The sequence below is a fragment of the Ovis aries genome, chromosome X (genome assembly GCF_016772045.2).
Source record: "Ovis aries strain OAR_USU_Benz2616 breed Rambouillet chromosome X, ARS-UI_Ramb_v3.0, whole genome shotgun sequence".
Classification (NCBI taxonomy): Eukaryota; Metazoa; Chordata; class Mammalia; order Artiodactyla; family Bovidae; genus Ovis; species Ovis aries.
Genome location: NC_056080.1, coordinates 60,642,579 through 60,670,428, shown reverse-complemented (window position 1 = coordinate 60,670,428; position 27,850 = coordinate 60,642,579). Strand labels below are relative to the sequence as shown.

Below are 27,850 nucleotides of genomic sequence, written 5' to 3'. Positions count from 1 at the left end.
TTGCATACTGATTTCTCAAGAGGCAGATAAGGTGGTCAGGTATTTCCATATCTTTAAGAATTTCCCACAGTTTGCTGTGATCCACACAGTCAAAGACTTTGGCATAGTCAATGAAGCAGAAGTATATGTTTTTCTGGAATTCTTTTGCTTTTTCTTTGATCCCATGGATGTTGGCAATGTGATCTCTGTTCCTCTGCCTTTTCTAAATCCAGTTTGAACATCTGCAAGTTCTGGGTTCACGTACTTTTGAAGCTTAGCTTGGAGAATTTGGAGCATTATTTTGTTAGCATGTGAGATGAGCACAATTGTGCAGTAGTGTGAACATTCTTTGGCATTGCCTTTCTTTGGGATTGACTTGAAAACTGACTTTTTCCAGTCCTGTGGTTACTGCTGAGTTTTCCAAATTTGCTGGCATGTTCAGTGCAACCCCTTAACAGCATCATCATTTAGGATTTGAAATAGCTCAGCTGAAATTCCATAATCTCCACTAGTTTTGTTCATAGTGGTACTTCCTAAAGCCCACTTGACTTCGCATTCCAGAATACCTGGCTCTATTGTGATTATCTGGGTCATGAAGATCTTCTTGTACAGTTCTTCTGTGCATTCTTGTCAACTCTTCTTAATTTATTCTGCTTCTGTTAGGTCCACACCATTTCTGTCCTTTATTGTGCCCATCTTTGCATGAAATGTTCCTCTGGAATCTCTAATTTTATTGAAGAGAGCTCTAGTCTTTCCCATTCTATTATTTTCCTCTATTTCTTTTGCATTGTTCATGTAGGAAGTCTATCTTATCTCTCCTTGCTATTCATTTGATGTTGCATTCACATGGATATATTTTTCCTTTTCTCTGTTGCCTTTCACTTTTCTTCTTTTCTCAGATATTTGTAAGAACTCCTCAGACAACCATTTCTTTTTGCATTTCTTTTTCTTAGGAATGGTTTTGATCACTGCCTCCTGAACAATGTCACGAACCTCCATCCATAGTTCTTCAGGTACTCTATCTGTCAGATATAATCCTTTGAATCTATTTGAATGAAGCAGGTAAAAGGCTAACAGAGTTTTGCCAAGAGAATGCACTGGTCATAGCAAACACTTACTTTCAACAACACAAGAGATGACTACACACATGGACATCACCAGGTGACTAATACCATAATCAGATTGATTATATTCTTTTCAGCCAAAGATGGAGATGCTCTATACATTCAGCAAAAACAAGACCAGGAGCTGACTGTGGCTTAGGTCATGAACTCATTGCAAAATTCAGACTTAAATTGAAGAACATAGGGAAATCCACTAGATCCTTCAGGTATGCCCTAAATCAAATCCTTACAATTTATTAACTTAGTAAGGTTAATTAATCTAGAAATTACAATTTAGTTATCACACTAAATCTTTCTGAATTGTAGCATTTAGAAACTAAACCCTTAAAAAGACATTCACTGTAATTATATTTAATTAAATATATTTTTAAATTAGAAAAGTTATGGAAACAGTGAAATATTATTTAACTCATGCAAGTAGTTTCAGGCTATTTGGAAGTTTAAATCATGAGAAATTTACTGTTTGTTCTGAACAAACCAAAATATTATAGTAATATTTTATTTTTGGTAAAGCAATTTTTAAGTCTGAATTGTATTTAGAAGCATCTTCATACCAATTAAAATAGTTTATTTGATGAGGTTTATCTCCTTTTGTTTTAAGACATTTTTAAAAACAATCTGTCCATATCAAAGTTCCCCCGATGTTACCACGTAATTTCAAATTTTCTGTGGTGAGATTGTGACAGTTTGAAAGTTATGCATATTAACTTCTAGTTAGAAAGCAAAATAAGCAGGCGTTTGACCTGAAGGAAGCAGTTTTAGATGGAAAAGACTCCACAAAACTACACCATGTCCATAAAAAGGTATTTCTATGACCTATGTATCCAGAGCTTTGTCAATGACCCGTAGTCATTGATCAAGAGGTGGACAAAACTTTCCAATTCTCGGCAGACTGAACTAAATATCAGAAATTCTCAAGAACACGAAAATGAGACTGAAAAAGTCCTTATTACGTTTTGTTATGGTGAGCTAGGACAAAGTTTGTCCTAAGGAAAAAAAATTTAATTTCTCAGCTCCTAAGGTTAGTGTGAGGACAGACTTATTGGACAAGTGCTCCTCCTCTCTCTATAGACTTTTCATCTGATAAAAAAGCAACAATCAATACATTATACAAGAATATAGACAAAAAAGGCATTAGAGAGTCGGTGTTAGATGCTAGAAAATATTTCATCAAACAACAATGCAAATCTAATCAATAACCAAAATCTCAAAGAGGGATTTATTCTTAGGAAAGCAAAAATTTAACTCAACGCTAAAAGGCTTCTGTGAAATGGTGGAGCCAATTCAGCATGGATTTATTGCTTAGTCAATAGCATGTGAAACTTTGTTCAGATAGAGACACAAGGGATCTCAAATGTGCACAGTGTTATATACTAAAGTTCTCAGTCCAAGGGAATGAGTTTCTCTGGGAAATCTGTTACCTCAAATTCTGTCAATACAAGTCAACCAAAGACCACCAGGGACATCTTGTAATTAAACAAGTTGAGTTTGTTACTTATTGCAGCAAGAGAAAACACAAATCATGTAGAACCATGGGGTAGCTCAGTTAAAAAAAAAAAAAAGTTAGTTAGAAAGAAACTGTTATAAGATTTGGGCTTTTGTGTGATTTTAGAGAGGGTCTAAGAGAGTGGACGTTTGCTTTAGGAGCTGTTGAAACTATGGGTGGGGGGGAGCAATTTTAAGATTGGATATGCTATAGGTGACACAGTCACCTTGATTTTGTCACTGTTGTTGTTGTTTAGTCTACAAGTCATCTCCAACTCTTTGCAACCCCATGGACTTCAGCACACCAGGCTTCCCTGTCCTCCACTATCTCCTGGAGTTTGCTCAAATTCTTGTCAATTTAGTTGGTAATGCTATCTAACCATCTCATCCTCCGTCTCCCCCTTCCCCTGCCCTCAATCTTTCCCAGTATCAGTGTCTTTTCCAATGAACTGGCTTTTGTGTCTGCTTAGACAAAATTATGAAGAAACTTGTTTTGCTTCACTTTGACTTGGTTTCAGAGTAATATTGCCTGGGCTGGTATTCTATGAGATATTTTCTGTCCAACAGGAGAAGAAAATCACCTGGCTGTGTGTCTGACCAGTGTGTAATAATACTGAGTTTGAATCATAAATACAAGATCAGTTGTGGACATCAGGAGCCGTTTTTGTCTTGATCAGTGCCAAGTACTATTCAATGTGCTGGTGTACAGAGGTTAAAAAAAAGCAAACAAACGAACGCCAAAGTTTTATTTTCTTGGAGCCCTAATTCTAGTTGTGGGGATAGGGAGAAAAATAATGCTGGGTAAAAGACGCTTACTCCTTGGAAGGAAAGTTATGACCAACCTAGATAGTATATTGAAAAGCAGAGACATTACTTTGCCAACAAAGGTCCGTCTAGTCAAAGCTATGGTTTTTCCAGTGATCATGTATGGATGTGAGAGTTGGACTGTGAAGAAAGCTGAGCACTGAAGAATTGATGCTTTTGAACTGTGATGTTGGAGAAGACTCTTGAGCGTCCCTTGGACTGCAAGAAGATCCAACCAGTCCCTTCTAAAGGAGATCAGCCCTGGGTGTTCTTTGGAAGGACTAATGCTAAAGCTGAAATTCCAGTACTTTGGCCACCTCACGCAAAGAGTTGACTCATTAGAAAAGACCCTGATGCTGGGAGGGATTGGGGGCAGGAGGAGAAGGGGACAACAGAGGATGAGATGGCTGGATGGCATCACTGACTCGATGGACGTGAGTCTGAGTGAACTCTGGGAGTTGATGGACAAGGAGGCCTGGTGTGCTGCAATTCATGGGGTTGCAAAGAGTCGGACACAACTGAGCGACTGAACTGAACTGAACTGAAAGGGAAGAGAGAATGATAAGGTTGATGTATTATGTTAAACAAGGTAGTCAAGAATGGACTATTTGACAAGGCTACATTTGAGCAGAGATGTGAAGTAATTGAAAGAATGAGACATAAATATTAAAGATGATTCCAGGCAGAAGGAAAAGGGAATGATCAAGGCAAAGGTTCTGAGAAGGACACATGCTTGGTGAGGAAGAGAAAGCATGCCAATGTGATTGGAGCACAGTGAGGGGGGAAATAGTAAGAGATGAGGTCAAAGAGTTCTTATGGACATTTAAATGGCTTTGACTTTTCTCATTGAGTTTGGAAGCCATTCATGTTTCTGAGCAGAGGAATGGCATGATTTTTGTGGAAGGCACTTGATTTTTTTTTTTTTGATGAGGGAAAGGAATAAATGAAGAGAAAGGTTGGGGATAGAGAAGAGATGGAGAGAATGGGAGAAAGAAAAAGTAAGAGGTTGTAGAATTTTCATAGATAATTTTTTTCCAGGCGAGGATGTTTCTTTATATTCCTAGTGTATTGAATGTTTCTACCATAATAACTTGACAGATTTTGTCAAATGTTTTATCTGCATGTATGGAGGTGATAATGTGGTTTTTGTTTATTATTCTATTGATATGATATATATATATATATATATATATATATATATATATATATATATATTACATTAATTGATTTGGGGGGGATGTTGAAACAACCTTGCATCCCTGAGATAAATCCCATTTGGTCATTTTGTATAGGTTTCTAAAATGTTTCTCAATTGGGGTTATTAGTATTTTTGCATTTATATTTGAAGGATATATTGATCTTAGTTTTCTTATCTTGTGATGTCTTTGCTTTGATATTAGGTAATACTGGGCTCATAGAAATTGGAAAGTTTGCCTGCCATGTCTATTTTCTGGAAATTTATATATATATATATATTATTTTAAAACTTTTGATAGAACTGAATGGTGAAGCTTTCTAGGCCCAGGCTTTCCTTTGTAGGTAATTTTTGGTTACCAATTCAGTCTCTTTATTTGTTGTAGATCTATTCATAATTTTCATTTCTTCTTGAATGAATGTTGCTAGTTTGTGTCTTTTTAGGAATTTATCTGTTTCATTTACTTTCTAATTTATTGGCACACATTTTTTCATAGCATTCCTACCTTTAATTTCTGTAAGGCCACTAGTAATCTCCTCTCTTTAATTTTCTGGTTCCAGTAATTTCAGTTTTCTCACTATTTTCTTCATCAATTTAACTAAAGGTTTGTCAGTTTTTTTAAATTTTTTCAAAGGAACAGTTTCATTTCATTAATTTTCTCTATATTTTTGCATATTCTATTTCATTAATTTCTCCTTTAATCTATATTATTTTGTCCACCTCCTTGCCTTAGGCTTAATTTTTACCATTATTTTTCCAGTGTCTTATGGTGGAAAATGAGGTTCTTGATTTGAAATAAACTTTATTTCTTAAAATAGGCATCTATAGCTATAAATTTCCCTCAAAGCTCTGCTTTAGCTGTATCCTGTAAGTTTGAATATGTTGTATCTCACTTTTATTTATCTGAAAATATTTTCTAATTTCCCTTTGGTTTCTTCTTTGACTCATTGGATATTTAGGAAGAGATTGTTTAATTTTCACATATTTCTGACTTTCCCATATTTCTCTTTGTTATTGATTTCTAATTTCACACCATTGTGATTAGATAATGTACTTTGTATTATTTATATTATTTTAAATTTATTAAGGTATAGTTTATGGCCTAGATATGGTCTATCATGGAGTATGATCCATGTCCACTTGCCAAGAATACATACATAGTCTGTTGTTGTTGAATGGAGTGTTCTATCGATATCTGATGTAGTTGGATTATAGTATTACTCAAGTCTTTTATTTCCTTGTTGATCTTCTGCCTAGTTGTCCCATCCATTATTGAAAGTGAAGTATTGAAATCTCCAACGATTACTGTTGAATTGTATATTTTCATTTCATTTCTATTAGTGTTTACTACATGCATTTTTGTGTTCTATCATTAGATACATACATATTTATAATTGTTATATATTCTTACTGGATTAACATTTTATCATTAGAAAATTTCACCCTTTATGTCTTTAATTTTTTTTTGGTTTTAAAGTCTATTTTGTCTGATATTACTGTAGTCACATCGGTTTTCTTGTGATTTCCATTTGTGTGATATTTTGATATTTCTATCTCTAGTCTTTGACTTTCACTATATTTCATTTTTAAACCTCTAGTGTTTTTTTTGTAAACAGCATAAATTGGATCTTTTCTTAATCCATTCTAATAATTTTAGTGTTTTGAATGGATTATTTAATCTATTCCCATGTAATGACATTATTAATATACATGGATTTACATCTGTCATTTTACTTGTTGTTTCTATGTCATATATTTTTTCCTTCTTCTTTTCCCCCTTTACTGCTTTCTTTTGAATTAAGTGAATATTTCCTAATGTATCATTTTAATTTCTTTAATGACATTTATATTTTTGAATTATTTCCCTAATGGTTGTACTAGAGCTTACCATGTACATACTGATCAGAATCAGCTTCAGATTTTTGTTATTAATATCTCCATTCCAGTGTGATATAGAAATACATACACACACACACACATACACACACACACACACATATTCCCCATTCTCCTTCTTTTATGGTATTATACATATTACATGTATACATGTTTCAAATTCAATAATACATTGCAACAATTATTACTTTATATAATTTTATGCCTTTTAAGAAATTGAAAGAAGAACAGAGAACAAGAATATATTTTTATCTGTCTTATATTAATACCCTTATTTACTATTTTTGGTTCCCTTCACTTATCCTTGTGTTTGACTTGTCATATAGGCTCATTTAATTAGCAAAATGTATCTTTTTCTTCACACACAACCTTCTTTGTGCTGCAGTTGGCAAATATGCTACATTTTGTTATATTATTATAGGCCCCCCAAATACAATATATACATAATATTTTACACAGCTGTTTCTTTTTTTTAATCTCAGTTTTATTTATGTATTTATTTACTTACTTTGCAATATTGTATTGATTTTGCCATACATTGACATGAATCAGCCATGGGTGTACATGTGTTCCCCATCCTGAACCAACCTCCTACCTCCCTCCCCATCCCATCCCATCCCTCTGGGTCATCCCAGTGCACCAGACCTGAGCACCCTGTATCATGCATCGAACCTGGACTGGCAATTCGTTTCACATGTGATAATTTACATGTTTCAATGCTATTCTCCCAAATCATCCCACCCTCTCCCTCTCCCACAGAGCCCAAAAGACTGTTCTATACATCTGTGTCTCTTTTGCTGTTTTGCATACAGGGTTATCATTACCATCTTTCTAAATTCCATATATATGTGTTAATATACTGTATTGGTGTTTTTCTTTCTGGCTTACTTCACTCTGTATAATCGGCTCCAGTTTCATCCACCTCATGAGAACTGATTCAGATGTATTCTTTTTAATGGCTGAGTAATATTCCATTGTGTATATGTGCCACAGCTTTCTTATCCATTCATCTGCTGGTGGACATCTAGGTTGCTTCCATGTCCTGGCTATTATAAACAGTGCTGTGATGAACATTGGGGTACACATGTCTCTTTCAATTCTGGTTTCCTCAGTGTGTATGCCCAGCGGTGGGATTGCTGGGTCATATGACAGTTCTATTTCCAGTTTTTGAAGGAATCTCCACACTGTTCTTCATAGTGGCTGTACTAGTTTGCATTCCCACCAACAGTGTAAGAGGGTTCCCTTTTCTCCACACCCCCTCCAGCATTTATTGTTTGTAGACTTTTGAATAGCAGTCATTCTGACTGGCGTGAAATGGTACCTCATTGTGGTTTTGATTTGCATTTCTCTGATAATGAGTGATGTTGAGCATGTTTTCATATGTTTGTTAGCCATCTGTATGTCTTCTTTGGAGAAATGTCTGTTTACTTCTTTGGTCCACTTTTTGATTGGGTCGTTTATTTTTCTGGAATTGAGCTGCAGGAGTTTCTTGTTTATTTTTGAGATTAATTCTTCTTCTGTTGCTTTGGTTGCTATTGTTTTCTCCCATTCTGAAGGCTGTCTTTTCACCTTGCTTATAGTTTCCTTTGTTGTGGAGAAGCTTTTAATTTTAATTAGGTCCCATTTGTTTATTTTTGCTTTTATTTCCAACATTCTGGGAGGTGGGTCATAGAGAATCCTGCTGTGGTTTATGTCGGAGAGTGTTTTGCCTATGTTTTCCTTTAGGAGATTTTTAGTTTCTGGTCTTACATTTAGATCTTTAATCCATTTTGAATTTACTTTTGTGTATGGTGTTAGAAAATTATCTAGTTTCATTCTTTTACAACTGATTGACCAGTTTTCCCAGCACCACTTGTTAAAGAGATTGTCTTTTCTCCATTGTATGTTCTTGCCTCCTTTGTCAATGATAAGGTATCCATAGGTGCATAGATTTACCTCTAGGAGCTGTTTCTTAAATCAGTAAAGAAAAGAGGGTAAATTATGTTAATTTATATTATCTTTTATAATTACAAATTTTCCTTTACCAGTTCTGTTCATTTTTTGTTTGTGAATTTCAGTTACTATCTGGGATCACTCATTTTTGGCCTAAAGAATTTGATTCAGTAATTTTTGAAAAGCAGATTATTAGCAAAAAATTATCAGCTTTTTGTTTATCTGGGAGTGCCTTTTTTTTGCCTTTAGTTTCAGAGGGTAGTTTTGCCTGGGTAGATTTCTTGACTGACCAGTTTTTTATTTTCCCTTTTCTACTTTGAATGTGTTATGCCACTGCATTTTGGCTTCTGTTGTTTCTGCTGGGAAATCAGCTGCGAACCTTACTGAGATTTCCTACACATTTAGGAAGCTCAACAACTCCAAGTAGGATAAACATAAAGATACCCACAAATAGACACACCATAGTAAAAATGCTGAAAGCAAGAACCAAGAAGATAATCTTAAGAATAGCAAGAGAAAACTGTATTTTGTAATGAAGTGTTCTTTTACATATGGATATATTTGACATCATGTTCAAAGGACCCTCAGTTAAAGTCATCAAATTCATTCTTAAATTTAGGTATTATATTTTGCAGTTTTAAAGTTTTCTTATGACTCTTTTGTGAATTTCAAATATCTGAAGAAATTCTCTTTTATCTATTTTATTTACCTATTACTTGTTTTGAACTTAATGATTGTAATCATTTTAAGCTTCTTGTAAATTAACCCTAATATTTAGACAATCTTTGGGCATATCTTTAATGCCTGTTCTTTCCATTTTTCATCAAGTGGTCTTTGTTTTAGCTCAACACAATTCTTTTTCAGTGAACGTCAGATATGGTGTAACAATTTTGCTAAGTCAAATTAGGATTATCTTCCTTCAGAAAAGCTTCTGTCTTCACTCTATTAGGTAGACATTAGGTAGATAGCATTGTGAGTGATGACCTTATTCCAATCAAGAACTGTGCTAAGTTACCTCTGGGTTGCACTTCTCCTGATAAGGCTCAATGTTTATCTGGTTTGCTGTAGGACTTTCAAGGCTTTCAACTTAGTCCTGGTGTAATTTGTAATTTCTAGTGGATCTTCAACTAATTTTTGATTAATGTTAGTGTCATAACTTAAGTGCTCTAATTTTCAGGATCTCATAAGATTTATCTTCTACTCCAAGTATTCCTGCTGCTGCTGCTACTGCTGCTAAGTCGCTTCAGTCGTGTCTGACTCTGTGCGACCCCATAGACAGCAGCCTACCAGGCTCCGCTGTCAATGGGACTCTCCAGGCAAGAACACTGGAGTGGGTTGCCATTTCCTTCTCCAATGCATGAAAGTGAAAAGTGAAAGTGAAATCGCTCAGTCGTGTCTGACTCTTCGCGACCCCGTGGACTGCCGCCCACGAGGCTCCTCTGTCCATGGGATTTTCCAAGCAAGAGTACTGGAGTGGGGTGCCATTGCCTTCTCCGGCAAGTATTCCTAGTATCTACCAGTTATATGAGGGGATACAAGCCATACATTTGAAGTGTCTCCACCTCCACCAAAAGCTCTGCTGGTTCTATGACCCACAGCAGCAGCCCACATTACTGACTACTGGATTACCAGGTCCATACCCATACCTAGAACAGGCAAATTTTACCGGGGTAGAAGTGGCTACAAAACTTTGTTCACCCCTTTAAGTTAATATTATCTCTGTATTGTTATCTTCTCTAGTTTCTGTTGTCTCAGTTCTCTATTATATTCAAATAGAATATTTTGTTTTATCCAGCTTTTCTGGTCATTCTAGATAGAAGTACTAGATTCTATCATCTGTTGTATGCAGTTATGAACATAACCCAGTATCTGCTTCATACTTTTCTCTGTATCTTTTCTTCACTGCTAACTTTTGCTCCCTAATATACTCTATTCTCTCCTAATTTTGGCTTGTAGTTACCTTATACAGACTTCCCTGGTGGCTCAGATACTAAAGAAGCTGACTGCAATACAGGAGACCCAAATTCAATCCTTGGGTCAGAATGATCCCCTGGAGAAGGGAATGCCAACCCACTCCAGTATTTTTGCCAAGAAAATTCCATGGACAGTGGAGCCTGGTGGGCTATAGCCCACGGTGTTTCAAAGAGTTGGACATGACTAAGTGACTAGCACAGCTAGCCTACAATAACCCTTCATGATTCTTCCAGTCTTTCTTCATCATGATCTTTCAGCTTTAGTGCCTGCTGTTAACTGATTTCTTTTCTTGGAACATCCTAATTCAAATTTCTGTGAGATAACTTAATTGGCTTAGGTCAATGTTTGATGTCAGATTACACCTATAATTGGGTAGCCTATGTATAGCTTTTTTTTCCTTTAGTTAGGTGGTCACCTTGGTTCAGTTAGTGATGGCTAAGTTGGGGAGGGGGCACATCATATGACCCAAAGCATGGTTACCTAAGGATGGCCCTAATAGGGCTTTGGAAGGGCATCTTCCCTTAGAAAACACTGTACATATGTGACAGATATCACAGTTAACATGTCTAGGACAGACATGCCTATTCATTCTAGATACCAATATCCAGAGAAAAGGAAGCACCATAATTTTCCTTTTGAAGTATCCTGCTACCAAGACTACAGCGCAGCTGCCATGTCAACAAGAGGATCTAGTTGCAGAGGTGCTAACAACTCTGTGTAGGCTGGGCTGGATGTGGGAGAAAGGCTAGATGTAGGAGATGTGGGAGAAAGGCTAGGTGTGGGAGATGTGGGAGAAAAGCTGTCTTCTGTTGCTTTTGACTGTCAGATTACTGGTCATGTCAAATACTAATGCTCAGTCACCAGACTTGTGTGGGTGAGGAAAGAAGATAAACATGACTAATTTATTCATTCAACAAACACATACTAAGCACCTACTGTATTCTAAGAACTGTTCGTGTGCTGGGAAACAGCAGTGAATAAAGCAGACCAAATTTTTCTATACTTATAGAGTTTATATTCCATTATAAACTTCAAAAGTACATATGGAGAATGAGAACAGTAACAATTATTGAGCACTTACTATGTATTTGTTATCATAAGTATGTACACATATTAATTCATTTAAGTCTATGATTGGATAGCTATTAGTGTTATCATCATAATTATTATCCCAGTTTTAGAGTTGAAAAAAAAAAAAAACAAAACCAGGAAGCAGCAGGATTAGAATTTACACTCAGATGTGGTGGCTACAGATGCTCTTCCTTAAGCACAAGGCTCAATTGGCTGAATCATAAACTAGAAAATCTTGTATCTAGAAGTTCCCAACTCTTGCCTATGATGGAGAGGTAAATAATATGTATTTATTTTTTCAGTCATTATTTGCCAAATGTTTATAAGCCCTATTTCATTTGGCTCCCGCAACAACCCTGAGGATTGTACTGTAATTCTAATTGTATAAACCTAGAAATGAAGGCTTAATGTCTGGCCCAAGATCACACAGCTAGTAAGGGACAAAATTTAGATTTGAGCTGAGGTCCTATAATTCAAAAGTCAATCTTCCTCTTTTCACTAAACAGTGCTACCTTCTATACCTGTCATTTTACCTGAGAGACACTGGGAATTAAAACTTTCTAAATTGAATTGAAGCATGTATTGGAATTGGTTGAGTTTATCAAGAGGACAGGTGGGAAAATGATATGTGCTAATTATTTTGAAAACAAAAAGGACGGGATGTGTTGTGGAGTGGTTTTGCATCATGAATATACACAGATGTGCTTAAGCTGTATATATATATATATATATATATATATATATATATTTTTCACATGATAAGGAGGGATGGTATGGGGAGGGAGGAGGGAGGGCGGTTCAGGATGGGGAACACATGTATCTTGTGGTGGATTCATGTTGATGTATGGCAAAACCAATACAATATTGTAAAGTAATTAACCTCCAATTTAAATAAATTTATATTAAAAAATTTTTTTAAAGCTATGTTTTTAGGCCAACAAAAAGAGGATCTTTTGGTCTGTTTCTCTATGGCCACAGGATGTAGGTAAGGAGGGCACAAAGTATTCTGAATCACATTGACTGCTCTCAGCCACAAGTTCCCTTTCATTTCCTTCACACAGGCCCTAAGGACTTGGCTTGCTTTTCTCTCCTCTAAACTGCCCCTACTATTCTGTTCCTCAAGACCCCACTCTCCACAGAGTTGGAATTGAAGTGAGCTTTCCTCTCCTTTGCTGCTCTCCCTTAGAGAAACCCTTTGTGGTTGTATAATTTTACAGCTATTCATCTCCAGTGTGCGTGTGTGTTTATGTGTGTGTGTTGGGGGGGGGGGTTGGGAAATAGAGGCTCAGAATGGGAGAACACCATGAGATGAGGAAAGAAAGAACACTGCAAGGAAACAAGAAGGGAAATTCAAAGAGGGTCACAGCTTTAAGAATCTAATTACCTTATTTTAACTGGGAATCTCTAATCTCAGTCGTGTCTGACTCTTTGCAACCCCATGGAATGTAGTCTGCCAGGCTCCTCTGTCCATGGGGATTCTCCAAGCCAGAATACTGGAGTGGGTTGCCATGCTCTCCTCCAGGGGATCTTCCTAAGCCAGGAATCAAACTCAGGTCTCCTGCATTGCAGGCAGATTCTTTATCAGCTGAGCTACTCGGGAAGCCCCTATGTGAAGAACAAATGGCTGACAACTCACACAATTTGGCAAAGGAAATCAAGTTACAGATTCATTCACCACATCAGAACCCAAAGAACATAAATATGAAGAAACTACACTTGAATACATAACAGGCAATCTTCTAGAAATGAAAGATAAAAAGAAATCTAGAAAATAGCCAGTGAAAAATGACACCTTATATATGGGACAATTATATATGAAACAATTTAAATATCTGAAACAATTCAAATCATAATATTCAGAATTCATGAAGTCCAGAGGAGAGTGGAGTAGTATCATTAAAGTGCTGAAAGAAAAATTGTCAGTTTAGAATTCTACATCTAGTAAAAATAACCTTCAAGAATGGAGGTAAAATTAAGATATTATCAGGTAAAGGAATTCTGAAATAACTCACTGCCACTAGATCTAGACTATACAAAAACTGAACAGGATTCTTTAGGTTGTAGAAAAATCATGCTAGAGGGAAACCCAGATCTTTGGGACTAAATGAAAAGCATCAAAAATATAAATATCTAGGTGAATATAAAAAAAATATTTTTATACATATTTCAATGCCATTCTCCCAAATCATCCCACCCTCGCCCTCTCCCAAAGAGTCCAAAAGACTGTTCTATACATCTGTGTCTCTTTTGCTGTTTCGCATACAGAGTTATCATTACCATCTTTCTAAATTCCATATATATGCATTAGTATACTGTATCGGTGTTTATGAAACAAATTGCCAGTCCAGGTTCAATGCATGATACTGGATGCTTGGGGCTGGTGCACTGAGACGACCCAGAGGGATGCTACGGGGAGGGAGGAGGTAGGGGGGTTCAGGATGGGGAACATGTGTATACCTGTGGTGGATTCATGTTGATGTATGGCAAAACCAATACAATATTATAAAGTAACTAACCTCCAATTTAAATAAATTTATATTTTTTAAAAAAATATTTTTTCTCTTACTTTCTTTAAAACACAACTTACTGTATATGTGTGTGAATAAGATTGACTTAAGTTTATAATGTATGTAGATTAGTATACATAGCTATATGTATTAAATATTGTATAAAAGATTGAGGATTGCTGTAATAATAAATGTATATGTTGCCAGTTTTATATTTTCTATGAACTCCAAACACATGGTGAAGTTAGGTATGTATACTACAATCTGTAGGATAACCACTTAAAAATGCAAATGCTGCTGCTGCTGCTGCTGCTGCTGCTAAGTTGCTTCAGTCATGCCCGACTCTGTGCAACCCCATAGATGGCAGCCCACCAGGCTCCACTGTTCCTAGGATTCTCCAGGCAAAAACGCTGGAGTGGGTTGCCATTTCCTCTCCAATGCATGAAAGTGAAAAGTGAAAGTGAAGGTGCTCAGTCGTGTCTGACTCTTCGTGACCCCATGGACTATAGCCTACCAGGCTCCTCCATCCATGGGATTTCCCAGGCAAGAGTACTGGAGTGGATTGCCATTAATAGATAAAATGAAAAGATGTTTACAGTGAAAAAAGTTAGCAAATCCAAAACAAGATAGGAAAAAGAAATAGTAGGACAATACCTAGAAGAGAAAAATAGGGGAAAAAAGAATAAAATAATATTCTTAAATCCAACCATTTCAATTAATTGCATTACATGTTAATAGACTAAGTGCTCTAACTGAAAGGTAGGGATGATCAAAATGAATTAAAAAGACAAATCAAACTATATGTTATCTACAAGAAGCCCACTATAAATGTAAAGACTCAGAGAGGTTGAAAGAAAATAGATTCAAATGGCTATGCCTGGCAAATAATCATATGAAGTCTGAAACGGCTATATTAATATCTGATAAAATAGACTCCATAAAAGAAATATTAACCCCAAAGATTGCTATTCCATAAATATAAAATGACATATTCATCAGGAATAAAAATCATAAACATGGATACGATTAATAAAAAAGCCTCAAAGTACATAAAGCAGAAACTAGCAGAGCTTATGGGACAAATAGGCAATTGAACCATTGTAGTAAGAGATTTTAACACCTTTCTCTCAGAAATTTATAGAAAAAGAAAACAAAAAGTCAGTAAAGATATAGTGGATCTAAACAATACAATCAAACACCTTGACATTTAAATTTATAGAAAAGACTATGCAAAATCTTCTGACTGCATACTCTGTTCAAGTGCTCATTGTACATTCACCGAGAGACCATAAAACAAGTTCCCCAAGAGACTGGTTCATAAAACAAGTCACAACAAATTGAGAAATTTAAATCATATAGAGAATGAAATCATATTGAGAATGTTCTATGACCATAATAGTGTTAAGCTACAAATGTTGCAAGATAGCTAGAAAAACAATAAGTAGTTAGAAATTAATCAATAAACTTCTAAATAAAGAAGAAATCACAAAGGAAATTAGAACATAGTTTGAATGAAACAGTGAAATACAACATGTCAAAATGTGTGGGATCCAGCTAAAAGCAGTGCTTGTATGGCAATTTATAACTTTATATGTTTAAATTAGAAAATAAGAAATGTTTTAAATTAATGAACTTAAGCTTAATTTTGAGAATCTAGGAAAAAGAAACAAAGTAAAGTATGACTAACCTAAGAAAAGGACATACAAAAATAAAGATAGAGGCAGAAATAGATGAAATATTAAAAAAGCAAATGATAGAACAAATTAAGAAGGCCACAATTTAGTTCCTTTAAAAAGTTTAATAAATAGGGACTTTCTTGGTAGTCCAGTGGCTAAGACTCCAAGCTTCCAATGCAGGGAGATCAGGTCTGAACCCTGGTCAGAAAACTAGTTCCCACATGTCACAACTAAGTGTTCGCATTGCACAACTAAAGATTCCACATGCTGCAAGTAAAGATCCCACATGCAGCAATGAAGGTTGAAGATCCTGCAGGCCATGACTAAGACCCAGCACAGCCAAATAAATAAATACATAATTTTTAAAAGTTCAAAAAATAAAAAAATTCAACAAACTGATAATACTCTAGCAAGACTAAACAAGGAAAACAAATCAGCAATGAAAGCAGCATTACCACTACATTTCTTACAAACACTAGTATACAATAATATGGACAAGTCTATTCCAAAATTTGAGCAATTTAAATGAAATGAAGAAATTTATTTTTTTTTAATTTACCAAAATTGACTCAACATTAAACAGAAAATCTGAATAGTTTTATGTCTATTAAAGAAATTGCAGTTATCATTAATAGCTCTTTCATAAAGAAAAATTGCAAGGCCATTCATATATTTTTACTGTTGAATTCTATCAAACATTAAAAGAATGAATAATACCAATTTATAACACAAAAAATTTTCAGAGAATAGAAGATGAAGGAAGATTTCCCAATTCATTTTAACAGACCAGTATAACCTCAATACCAAAAGCTGATAAAGGCATTAAAAAAGAAAAAAAAAAAACCAAACAAACAAAAAAGGCTTCCAGTTCAAGATGGTGAGGAAGAAGGATGTGCACTCATCTCCTCCTGCCAGAGCACCAGCTGTTGAATAACTATTGACAAGAGGACACTGGAACCTACAAAAAAAAGAAAAAGTAAAGATACCTCACGACAAAAGACAAGCCACAGTGAGACAGTAGGAGGGGCACAATCACAATAAAATAAAATTCCATACCTGCCAGGTGGGTGACCCACAAACTGGAGAACAATAATACCATGAAGTTATCCCACTGTTGTTAAGGTTCTGAACCCCACATCAGGCTTCCCAACCTGAGGACTCAACAAAGGGACAGGAAATCCCCAGGGAATCTGACCTTGACGGCCAACAGGATTTTCTTTTTTTTTTTTTTTTTTTTGATTTATTTTTTAATTGAAGGACAATTGCTTTACAAAATTTTGCTGTTTTCTGTCAAACCTCAACATGAACCAGCCATAGGTATACATATATCCCCTCCCTTTTGAACCTCCCTCCCATCTCCCTCCCCATCCTACCCCTCTAGGTTGATACAGAACCCTGAGTTTCCTGAGCCAGACAACAAATTCCTGCTGGCTATCTGTTTTACATATGGTAATGTAAGTTTCCATGTTACTCTTTCCATCCATCTCACCCACTCCTCCCCTCTCCCCATGTCCATAACTCTATTCTCTATGCAGTTTCTCCACTGCTGCCCTTTAAATAACTTCTTCAGTACCATTCTTCTAGATTCCGAATATATGTGTTAGAATATGATATTTATCTTTCTCTTTCTGTAAAATAGGTTCTAGGTTCATTCACCTCATCAGAACTGACTCAAATGTGTTCCTTTTTATGGCCAAGTAATATTCCATTATGTATATGTATCACAACTTCTTTATCCATTCATCTGTTGATGGACATCTAGGTTGCTTCCATGTTCTAGCTATTGTAAATGGTGCTGCAATGAACAATGGGATACATGTGTCTTTTAAAATTTTGGTTTCCTCAGGGTATATGCCTAGCAGTGGGATAGCTGGGTCATATGGTGCTTTTATTCCTAGTTTTTTAATGAATCTCCATATCGTCTTCCCTAGTGGCTATATCAATTTATATTCCCACCAGCAGTGCAAAAGCATTCCCTTTTCTCCACATCCTGTCCAGCATTTATTATTTGTGGACTTTTTGATGATGGCCATTCTGACCTGTGTGAGGTGATATCTCATTGTGGTTTTGATTTGCATTTCTTTAATAATGAGCAATGTTGAGCATCTTTTCATGCGTTTGTTAGCCATCTGTATGTCTTCTATGGAGAAATGTCTGTTTAGGTCTTTTTCCTACTTTTTGATTGGGTTGTTTGTTTTTCTGGTATTGAGTTGTATGAGCTGCTTGTATACCTAGGAAATTAATCCTTTCTCAGTTGTTTCATTTGCTATTATTTTCTCCCATTCTGAGGGCTGTCTTTTCATCTTGCTTATAGTTTCCTTTGCTGTGCAAAAGCTTATAAGTTAGTCAGGTACCACTTGTTTACTTTTGTTTTTATTTCTATTACTCTAGGAGATGGGTCATAGAGGATCTTGCTTTGATTTATATCATCAAGTGTTCTGCCTATGTTTTCCTCTAAGAGTTTTATAGTTTCTGGCCTTACATGTAGGTCTTTAATCCATTTTGAGTTTATCTTTGTGTAATTGGAGAAGGAAATGGCAACCCACTCCAGTGTCCTTGCCTGGAGAATCCCAGGGACGGGGGAGCCTGGTGGGCTGTCGTCTATGGGGTTGCACAGAGTCGGACATGACTGAAGCGACTTAGCAGCAGCAGCATGGTGTTAGAAAGTATTCTAATTTCATTCTTTTATTTGGTGTGGTTCAGTTGAACCATTTATTGAAGAAACTGTCTTTGCCCCATTGCATATTCTTGCCTCCTTTGTTAAAAATAAGGTACCCATAAGTACATGGGTTTATTTCTGAAGTTTCTATCTTGTTTAGCTGGTCTATATTTCTGTTTTTGTGCCAGTACCATTGATGACCGTAGCTTTGTAGTATAATCTGAAGTCAGGAAGGTTGATTCCTCCAGCTCCATTCTTCTTTCTCAAGGCTGCTTTGGCTATTCTGGGTCTTTTGTGTTTCCATATGAATTGTGAAATTTTTTTGTTCTAGTTCTGTGAAAAATGCCTTTGGTATTTTGATAGGGATCACATTGAATCTGTAGATTGCATTTGGTTGCATAGTCATTTTCAAAATATTGATTCTTCCTACCTAGGAACATGGAATATCTCTCCACCTGTTTATGTCATCTTTGATTTCTTTCATTAGTGTCTTATAATTTTTCTTGCACAATTCTTTGTCTCCTTATGTAAGTTTATTCCTAGATATTTAATTCTTTTTGTTGCAATGGTGAATGGGATTGATTCCTTAATTGGTCTTTCTGATTTTTAATTGTTAGTATACAGAAATGCAAGTGATTTCTGTGTATTAATTTTGTATTCTACAACTTTCCTAAATTCACTGATTAGCTCTAGTAATTTTTCTACAGTATCATGTCATCTTTAGAGGTTTTCTACATAACTTTTATTTCCTTTTCTTCTCTGATTGCTATAGCTAGGACTTGACTATCAATAGTGGTGAAAGTGATTGTCTTATTCCTGATCTTTGCTTTTTTTCATTGAATAAAGTTTCTGAATATACTTTTACTATGTTTCCTTCTTGCCTAATCTAAATGGGGAGGCTGCATCTAGCTATGTTGAGGACTGATGTTGAATAATGAGTGGTATAATCTTCAGTGTGAACACCTCATCATTACCTGATCTTAAGAAAATGCTTTCAGTTTTTCACCATTGAGAATAAAGTTTGCTGTAGGCTGGTCATATATGGCCTTTACTATGTTGAGGTAGGTTCCTTCTATGCCTATTTTTGAAGAGTTATAATCATAAATGGGTACTGAAATTCCTCAAAGGCTTTTTCTGCATCTATTGAGATTATCATATGATTTTTATCTTTCAATTTGTTAATAAGGTGTATCCCACTGATTGATTTGTATGTATTGAAGAATCCCTGTATTCCTGGAATAAAACCAACTTGATCATGGTGCATGAGTTTTTTGATGTGTTGCTGAATTCTGTTTGCTAAAATTTTGTTGAGAATTTTTGCATCTATGTTCATCAGTGATATTGGCCTGTAGTTTTCTTTTTGTGTTGTCTTTCTCTGGTTTTGGTATCATGGTGATGGTAGCCTTGTAGAATGAGTTTGGAAGTGTTTCTTCCTCTGCAATTTTTAAAAAAGTTTTAGAAGGACAGGCATTAGCTCTTCTCTAAATGTTTGATAGAATTCTCCTGTGAAGCAATCTGGTTCTGGGCTTTTAATTTTGTGGAGACTTTTGATCACAGCTTCAATTTCAGTGCTTGTAATTGGGTTGTTTGTAATTTCTATTTCTTCCTGGTAGAGTCTTGGAAGATTGAACCTTTCTAAGAATCTGTCCATTTCTTCCAGTTTATTCATTTTATTGCCATGTAGTTGTTCATAATAGTCTCTTATATTCCTTTTTTATTTGTGCATTGCCTGTTGTAACCTTTCCTTTTACATTTCTAATTTTTAAATTTGATTTCTTGATGAGTCTGGCCAAATGTTTGTCAATTTTATCTTCTCAAAGAACCAGCTTTTAGTTCTATTAATCTTTACTATTGTTTCTTTTATTTCTTTTTCATTCATTTCTGCTTGGATCTTTATGCTTTTTTTCCTTCTACTAATTTTGGTGTTTGTTCTCCTTCTTTTCCCAGTTGCGTTAGGTGTAAAGTTAGATCATCTATTTGATGTTTTTCTTGTTTCTTGAGGTAGGATTGTATTGGTATAAACTTCCCTCTTGGAACTGCTTTTGCTGCATCCCATAGGTTTTGTGTTTTCATGTTTTCATAGTCATTTCCTTCTAGAAATTTTTTATTTCTCTTTTGATTTCTTCAGTAACCTGTTGGCTATTTAGAAATGTATTGTTTAATCTCCATGTGTTTGTGTTTCTTACAGTTTTTTTTTTCTTGTATTTGATATCTAGTCTCAAAGCATTGTGGTCAGAGAAGATGCTTGATATGATTTCAATTTTCTTAAATTTACTGAGGTTTGATTTGTGACCCAAGATGTGGTCTTCTGGAGAATGTTCCATGTGCACTTGAAAAGAAGGTGTATACTTCTGCATTTGGATGGAATGTTCTGAAGATATCAATGAAATCCCTCTCATCTAATGTATCATTTAAGACTTGTGTTTCACTATTAATTTTCTGTTTTTTATGATCTGTCCATTGGTGTGAGTGAGGTGTTAAAATCTCCTATTATTGTTACTATTATTTTCTCCTTTTATGTCTGTTTGTGTTGTCTTATGTAGTGAGGTGCTCCTATTTTGGGTGCATAGATATTTACAATTTTTATGTCTTCCTCTTGGGTTGATCCCTTGATTATGTAGTGTCTTTCCTTATCGCTTGTAATCCTCTTTATTTTAAGGCCTATTTTGTCTGATATGAGGATTGTGACTCCAGCTTTCTTTTGCTTCCCATTTGCATAAAAATATTTTTCCATCCTCTCACTTTTAGTCTATATGTGTCTTTAAGTCTGAAATGGGATTTTTGTAGACAGCATATATGTGGCTCTTGTTTTTGTATCCATTCAGCCTGTCTTTTCTTTTGGTTGGAGCATTTAATCTACTTACATTTAAAGTAATTATTGATATATATGTTCCTATTGCCATTTTCTTAATTGTTTTCAGTTGATTTTGTAGATCTTTTCTCTTCTCCTGTATTTCATGACTATATAATTCCGTTTAACATTTGATATAAAACTGGTTTGAAGTGAGGTAAAGTTGCTCAGTTGTGTCCGACTCTTTGCAACCCCGTGGACTGTAACTTACCAGGCTTCTCTGTCCATGGGATTCTCCAGTCAAGAATACTGGAGTGGATTGCCATTTCCTTCTCCAGGGGATCTTCCCAACCCAGGGATTGAACCCGGGTCTCCCGCATTGGAGGCAGATGCTTTAACCTCTGAGCCACCAGGGAAGATCAAAACTGATTTGGTGGTACTGAATTCTCAACTTTTGCTTATCTGAAAAGCTTTTTATTTCTCCATCAGTTTTGAATGAGCTCCTTAAGTAATCTTCATTGTAGATTTTTCCCTTTCAGTACTTCAAATATATTATGCCATTCCCTTCTGGCCTGCAGAATTTCCACTGAAAGATAAGCTGTGAAGCCTATGGAGTTTCCATTGTATGTTATTTGTTGCTTCTCCCTTGCTGCTATTAATATTCTTTGTCTTTAGTCTTTGTTAGTTTGATTAGTATGTGTCTTGGCATTTTTCTCCTTGGGTTTATCATGTATGGGACTCTTTGTGCCTCTTGGACTTCATTGACTGCTTTCTTTTCAATGTTTGGGAAATTTTCAACTATTATCTCTTCAAAAGTTTTCTCATACCCTTTCTTTTTCTCTTCTTCTTCTGAGACCCCTATAATTCGAATATTGGTGCATTTGATATTGTCCCAGAAGTCTCTGAGACTATCCTCAGTTCTTTGCATTCTTTTTACTTCATTCAGCTCTTCAGAAGTTATTTCCACCATTTTATCTTTCAATTCACTGATTCATTCTTCTGCTTCAGATATTCTGCTATTGATTCCTTCTAGAGTATTTTTGATTTCAGCATTTGTGCTGTTTATCTCTGTATGTTTATTCTTTAATTCTTCTAGGTCTCTGTTAGTTGAGTCTTGCATCTTCTCCATTTTGTTTTCAAGGTTTTTGATCTTTACTATCATTTTTCTGAATTCTTTTTCAGAGAGTTTTCCTGTTTCCTCTTCATTTATTTGGACTTCTGTGTTTCTAGTTTATTCCTTCATTTGTGTAGTATTTCTCTGACTTTTCATTATTTTTTTAACTTATTGAGTTTGAGGTATGCTTTCCCCAAGCTTCAAGGAAAGTTGAATTCTTTCCTTGAAGAACGTTGAATTTTCCCTTCCTTTTGGTTTCTTCCCTCCTAAGGTTGGTCCAGTGGTTTGTATGAGCTTCATATAGGGTGAGATTTGTGCTGAGTTTTTATTTGTTTGTTTATTTTTCCTCTGATGGGCAAGGCTGAGTGAGGTGGTACTCCTGTCTGCTAATGATCTGGTTTGTATTTTTGTTTTGCTTGTTGTTTAGATGAGGCATCCTGCACAGAGTGCTACTGGTGGTTGGGTGATGCTGGGTCTTGTGTTCAAGTGGTTTCCTTTGTGTGAGTTCTTACTATCTGATACTCCCTAGGGTTAGTTCTCTGGTAGTCTAGGGGCTTGGAGTCAGTGCTCCCATTCCAAAGGCTCAGAGATTGATCTCTAGTCAGGAATAAAGATTCCCTAAGTGTTTTGTTATGGCATTAAGTGAGATTAAAACAAATATCAAGAAAAGAAGAAACCAAAGATTAACCCAAGACAAATAGTGGTTACAAAACCAGGCAAATAATAATTAAAATAATGGAATATACACATGTACATATACACCCATGAGTAAAGTCAAAACAGTCCAACAAAAATAAAGATTGACCTGGCGAATAAAGGAAATAAAAAAAAAATATATTTATGAGTTGAGAACAAAACTAACTAAAGCACAAACTGGAAAACAAAATTAAAGTAAGGTGCCAAGTGGGGAATAAAGCAATGAAAACATAACTAACAAATATGTTGATAGGAAAGGAAAGAAAGAAAGAATAGCTATGCAAAGTTAAATAGAGGTAGATGAAGAAGCCTTATATACATTAAGATTAACTGCAAGGTGAAAAGAACAGTAGGAAAGCTATACAAAGGAATAAATGTAAAAAAAAATAATAGGTTTAAAAGTTAAAATTATAAAAAAGAGAAAAAAAGAAAAAAATGGAGGAAGGAAAAAAAAAGGTGGGGGGCAGGGAAGGAAAACTCCACAGAACTGCAAAACCTCAAAATAGAGGCAGAAGTTTCTAATGACAATAAAAAAGTGTGACTGAATATACACATATACATATACACCCATAAGCAAAATCAAAACAGTCCAACAAAAATAAAGTACAATAGATTGAACTGGCTAACAGAGGAAACAAAAAATTATATCTACCAGAAGAAAACTCACTAAAACACAAATTGGGAAATAAAACTAAAGCAAGTTGCCAATTGAGGAATAAAGCAATGAAAATAAAACTAACAAATATGTTAAGAGGAAAGGAAAGAAAGAAAAGAAATAATAGATATACAAAGCTAAATAGAGGTAGATAAAGATTTATATACATTAAAGATTAACTGCAAGGGGCAAATAACAGTAGGCAGAGCAAACAAATGAATAAATGTAGAATAATAATAATAGGTTTAAAAAAATTATAAAAGGACAAAAAGGAAAACTCCACAGAACTGCAAAAGCCCAATGTGGGGTCAGAGGTTTTTAACAACAGCAAAAAATGTGACTGAGAAAAAAAAAGCTAAAAAACTTAATTGGATTTCATAGTGCCAATAATCAACAAATACAACAGAGTGAGGGGAAAGGAAAGAAAAAGAGAAATATTCAAAAGAATCTACAAAACAAGTTAAAACATAAGAGTAATAAATATTTTTTCTTGAGTCACTGCTATCAGAGCACTTTCCCTCACTGGGAGTCACAGTCCACCTCACCTCCCTAGGATGCCCTCCAACACTGTGCTGACCTCTGCTGTGTGGGAAGCTCAGATTCTGATCTGGTCCTACTCCTGTGTGTTCTTGCCTCCAATGTCCACAGCTATCAGAACTATCAGAACTATGTTTTCTTTTGTGGGCACTCTCAATGACCTTTTATAAATTCCATAGGTGCAGAGTCTGCCTAGTTGATCATGTAGATTTAATCTTCACCTTGTACAGCTGGCAAGAAGGTTTTGGGTCTTCTCCCTTAGCCACACTGCCCCTGGGTTTCCAATTATGGTTTTATTTCAACCTCTGCATGTGCGTTGTCCACTGGGATTTGCTCCTGAGTTTGCCTTGGAGGACTTGGGTTTGCCCCTGTGAGGGCCAGGTGTGGAGGTGGTGCAGCTGCTTGGGGTGCAGGGGTTCTGGCAGCACCAGGTACTCAGGGGGGTTGGTGGCTAGGGAAGCAGGAAATATAGTGCTCTGGCTATGGCTTTTCCAGTGGTCATGTATGGATGTGACATTTGGACTGTGAAGAAAGCTGAGCACCGAAGAATTGATGCTTTTGAACTGTGGTGTTGGAGAAGACTCTTGAGATTCCCTTGGACTACAGACTGCAAGGAGATCCAACCAGTCCATCCTAAAGGAGATCAGTCCTGGGTGTTCATTGGAAGGACTGATGCTAAAGCTGAAACCCCAATAATTTGGCCAGCTCATGTGAAGAGTTGACTCATTGGAAAAGACCCTGATGCTGGGAGGGATTGGGGGCAGGAGGAGAAGGGGACGACAGAGGATGAGATGGCTGGGTGGCATCCTGACTCGATGGACATGAGTTTGGGTAAACTCCGGGAGTTGGTGATGGACAGGGAGGCCTGTCGTGCTGTGATTCATGGGGTTGCAAAGAGTCGGAACGACTGAGCGACTGAACTGAACTGAACTGAAAAAGGGTAGGGCAACCAGTATTGGCCAATATGCTCCAGTATTCTTGCCTCGAGAACCCCCCTCACTGACAGAGAAGGCTGGCAGACCACAGTCTACAGGGTTGCAAAGAGTCAGACACTACTAAAGCAATCCTGCATGCATGGACACACAAGACTTTTTTTTTTTTTTTTTGCCTGTGGCAGCTCTGCCCCAGTAAGAGTTGAGCATGAAGGTGGTGCAGCTGTTTGGCTTGCTGGGACTCTGGTGGCGTCAAGTGTTCAGGGACATGGACTGCCTCCGTGGCAGGAGTTATGGCCCTATCAGAGTCTTTTTTCAAGCCTCTTGTAGCTGGTGAAGGCCTCTTTGATCAGTCTTTCTCTGTAGCTCCCTCTATTCAGGTACTTAGAGGGCTCCCTTGCCTGGGGTCCTTCTCTGTAATTTGGTGCATCAGGCACATAGAAGGGCCTCCCTGTCTGGGGTCCTATTCTGTACATTGGCTCATCAGACACTTAAAGGGGCACCTCGGATGGGGTCCTACTCTGTAGTTCAGTGCATCAGGTGTTTGATGGGCCAGCCTCTCTATTGGTCAGCTGCTGATGATGGCCTATGGGGAGAGAGAGGCTATAGTGATGGCTCTACCCCGATGCATGACTCAGCAGTATCGCCTTGCTTCCATGGCTGCCCAGCTCTCCTCCACAGGCATTTCCCACCACAATCTCCTCCCTCACATCCCCTAGATCCGTCTCTCCACAGTCAACAGCAGCCCTCACCCTGGGATTGCGCCACAATTCCTAAACTCCAGCTCCCAGTTGCTGTACCTTCCAGGGGACCTGCATCTTTATCCAGGGTATGTGTGACTGCTCAAGGACTGTCTGATTCTCATTCCACTTAGGCTGCCCCAAATCAGCTGTTTCACTCTTAGCTTTAAATGTTTCTCCTCTGACTCAGACAATTGCCCCAATGTGGGGATTGGACCCCTGCTTCAGTTCCCCCACCGGCTGAGGGCAGGTCCAGTCCTACTAACCCTCCTGTTTTTTCCCCCTAGTCCCTTTGTCCTATGGAGTTTTGCATGGTTCTATATATTCTTATCCACTGGTCAGGTACTCCTGTTCCCTCTCAGCTGGTGTTCTGCATGCACTTCTGTGTCTGAAGCTGTGTTCCTGATTTATCCATGGAGAGAGATGTACTCCACGTCCACCTACTCTTCTGCCATCTTGTTCTCTCCAAAACTTATGAATTTTTGCCTAACTGAAATTTATGAAATTTTGATTCTATTTGTTTGAGTTAATGTAAATAGAATGCTAGATTTCTAGTTTAACGATAGATGTGCAACAACCAACAAAAGTTTATTGTATAGCACAGGAATTATATTCAATATCTTGTAATAACCTATAATGCAAAATAATTTCAAATATAATATACATGTCTATTTATAACTGAATCACACAGAAAAAAGAATTCTACTTTTTGAAATTTTATTAAGTTTATTTTTTGCCAGTTTTTCTAAATGTCCTATGGATATCTAATAACAATGTATGAGATATAAAATTTTAAATATAGTTGCATAGGATATACAATTAATAAAGTTAAATATAAAACTATTATTTTAAAATTATCAATATGACAACATTTAATATACTCCTCTTATTTTTTCTGCACTTGATAAAATATTCAGAAAAATATTAATATGTCTCACTATGATTATATATTTTTTATTTTCCCTTATATATCATCTGATTTTTGCTTTATATATCTTTTTTCTTTGTTGTTAGGTGTCTAATGTTTTATGATGTCTATATTCTTTGTGAGTTGTACCTTTTTTCATTAAAGAGATTTATCTTTGTTTCATTTAAAATAAATAAATATAAAGGAAAAAAGAGGAGGAGAAGGAGGAGGGGTAGAAAAAAAAGGGATGGGGAAATAAGATTACAGATCAGTAAAATTCATGAATATAGATCCAAACATCCTTAACAAAATATTAGCAACTCAAGTCAAACAATATACATAAAGGCAGTACACAGTGACCAAGTGGGGCTTATCCCAGAAATGCAAGGTTGGTTTTGCATTTGAAAATTCAGTGTAATTTACTATATTGGCAGAATAATGAGAAACAAACAAATATCATTTTAATAAGTGCAGAAATACTATTTGACGAAATTCAGGGCTCATTCATGATTCAAATCCGTCTGAAGCTGAAACTCTAATACTTTGGCCACTTAATGCAAAGAGCCAACTCATTGGTAAAGACCCTGATGTGGGGAAAAATTGAGGGCAGAAAGTGAGGGGGGCAACAGAGGATGAGATGATTGGACGGCATCATCAACTCAATGGACACGAGTTTCAGCAAACACCAGAAGATAGTGAAGGACAAAGAAGCCTGGCGTGCTGCAGTCCATGGGGTCACAAAGAGTCAGACATGACTTAGCAAATGAAAAACAATTCATGATTAAAATCCTTCAGGAAAATAGGAATAGGTACAACTTCGCCAAAATGAGGAAACTGTGAATAAAACTACAGCTTAAATTATTTATAATGATGAAATATTGAGGACATCCCTCAATATCAAAAAATAAAATAAAATAATTCCTGCCCTCACCACTTCTATTCAAGATTGTACTGGCGATCCAACTCATCATAATAGTGAAGTGGACAAAAAGGCATAAACTTTAGAAAGGAAGAAGTAAATCTCACATTTTTATATAAGCATGTTAAGCAATTTGAAAATGAATTATTAAAAAAATTAAAATAGCACTAAAACCACAGTACACTTAGGATTAAACACTTACTAAAACTGTGCAATGTTGCTGAGATTAATAAATGAAGGACTAAATAAATGTGGAG

The 27,850-nt window shown here is 36.2% G+C and overlaps 1 protein-coding gene across 17 annotated transcripts in view; it reads left to right on the top strand.

The window, feature by feature from the left end:
- The window catches only part of OPHN1 (oligophrenin 1), a 716,686-nt gene that overhangs the window by 667,297 nt on the left and 21,539 nt on the right, over positions 1–27,850 (top strand). The window contains exon 25 of one of the 17 annotated variants that reach the window (XM_060407312.1): positions 933–987. The exons of the other annotated variants lie outside the window; for them this stretch is intronic. The gene's annotated coding sequence lies outside the window, so the exon portion shown is untranslated. Of the gene's footprint in view, positions 1–932; positions 988–27,850 lie in introns of those variants that run through there. 17 annotated transcript variants of the gene reach the window in all.